Source organism: Penaeus monodon, chromosome 5 (genome assembly GCF_015228065.2).
Source record: "Penaeus monodon isolate SGIC_2016 chromosome 5, NSTDA_Pmon_1, whole genome shotgun sequence".
NCBI lineage: Eukaryota > Metazoa > Arthropoda > Malacostraca > Decapoda > Penaeidae > Penaeus > Penaeus monodon.
This window is the reverse complement of record NC_051390.1, coordinates 41,360,282-41,362,781: the sequence shown is the minus strand read 5'-3', so window position 1 is coordinate 41,362,781 and position 2,500 is coordinate 41,360,282.

Below are 2,500 nucleotides of genomic sequence, written 5' to 3'. Positions count from 1 at the left end.
TGTACTATTATCAAACCATAATTTGTTTTTTAAAAGTTAGCTAATAAGTCATTTTCTAAGATTATTCAGTTAGAGGATAAACTGAATAGAATGCTAGAACATTTGAAAGATAGTGACTCCATTTCCTTGGATACATATAATCAACTCAGAGCGTCTGGTTCTTTGCCTGGAATATTATATGGAGCACTAAAAGTTCATAAATCCGATGTACTGGTTAGATCTATCTTGTCTAGCCAAATTCTTAGTAACAACCCTTAGACATATTACTACCAACGAATACATTTTCCAAAACTCGTTTGATTTTGCTAAGCATATGTTTACAATTAACCTTGAAAACCCTGTTATAATGGCCAGTTTTGACGTACACTCAGTATTTATAAACATGCCCTTGAAAGAAACATAAACATTTTATCTGAGAACACTGACAATGTGTATAACTTCACAAAAGACCAATTTATGAAACTACCAAAATTATCTTTGAAGATTCCGTTTTTATGTTTAACAACCAACTATACTCATAAACTGATGACGTAGCAATGGGAAGCCCACTGGGCTACTCTCGCAAATGCTTTTTTATGTTATCATGGGAGAGACTGATTAGCAGACTGCCCATCGCATTTTAAACCACTATTGTATAAAAGATATGTTGATGACATATTCCTGTTGTTCAAGGATGTTTTACATGTAAACATGTTTTTAGACTATGTTAATTCTAAACATGACAACATACACTTTACTTCTTAAGTCAACAACTCTCTGTCTTTTCTGGATATTAGAATTAATCATGATCATAATCCCTTTAAAACCTCTGTTTACAGAAAACCTATTTTGACTGGTGTTGGTTTAAATTATTTATCTTTCTTACCAATGATGTTTAAAATTAATTCAGTCAGAACATTGTTGTACAGATGTTTTCAAGTTTGTTCAGACTGGTATTCTATAAACCAAGAATTTCAGGTCTTAGAAAGTTTATTTATTTATTTATTTTTTTATTATTATTATTTAATAAAACAAATTCCCTTTGGCTGTCATTAAAAAACAGATAAAACTATTCTGAAATAAGATGCTTTGCCCAGAACCAATGAATTACAATGTGCCTCGGGATATCCAATACCTTAAACCACCATACTATGGACACACAAGCTTTGTCTTATGGAATGAACTACAGAAACTACTTAGCTAACATTTCCCACAAATTAGTTTCAGAATGATCTTCACCAATTCCAGAACAATTCGTTCACTTTTTCCCGACAAAAGGCTCTGTTCCAAAATATCTATTCTCATACAACTATAATTTCATGGAGCAGGACGCAGAGCAGGCACTCACTTTTATGCATTAATTTTCAAACCTCCAACGAACTCATTAATCCGAGATCACTCTCTTAAAACAAACCATGTGATAATTTCACAATAATGAGAAAAGCAAAATATGTAAATGATTTGAGAATATTAGAATCATTATTGATTAAAGAAATAAAACAAACATAAGCAACAATGAAAGGTTAGCTACTTTATACCTTGAAATAATTGCACACGTTACCCCCTACCCTTCACTTACCTACAACGGACATCCAACCATTCAGACTTCAAGAACTGTCGTCACGCCAATATGACACAGTCAAATACTCAACTTATGGAGAATATTCGTAAAGCAAAACATCGTATTTATGTTTCAGCGTTTAGTACTTTCTCCCGTTTTACTTTTATAATTTGTGTTCCTGTTTTATTTTGTTTGTTTGTTATATACTCATCATTAATGTACACAGTTTTTACAAATGTGTTTCTCCTGTATATGCAGATTCCGATGATGGGCACAGTTGATGTTCGAAAGCTCACTGAATGAAAATGCGCATGATGTGTTTTTTCTGCTGTCCTGGTCCTCCTGTTTTTATTATTATTATTATCATTATCATTATCATTATTATGTATACACGTTAGAATTATGAAATTTAGGAAGGCCATATAAAAAGTTTAGAAGTGAGAATTGAGGGGTAAGTTTTGTCATCAACATCTTTTTTTTTTGAGTTTCCTAAATAATGAATCCAACTTATCTTTATTCTTTATTATCAAAGATTTCGGTCTTTCAATTAGTATCATTCAGAATATCCTCAACTTTATTTAAATAATCCAGCTTATCCATTAACACTACACCTTGACCTTTGCCTGGTTTTGTAGCAAATAAATTAAGTTCTGTGATAAATCTTTCAGAAGCTTAAAGTCTCATTCTGATTACCAGTCATTTAATATTTCTTGCTGGTAGTACTAGTAGGTTGAAAAGGCTATGTTCTTTAAAATTTTATTTCACATAAATTTATTTTAAATTTACGCGAAATTTTACGGTTGAAAAGAGATTTAAGTAACTTTATACCTCATGATTATTTTAGATGAACTCTATATATCTTAACAGTCGATATGTATTATATAATTCTGAGTTTAAGAAATTTACATATTGCATAATTGGATACTGATTGCCATATTGTATTAGTCTGTAACTGAATGA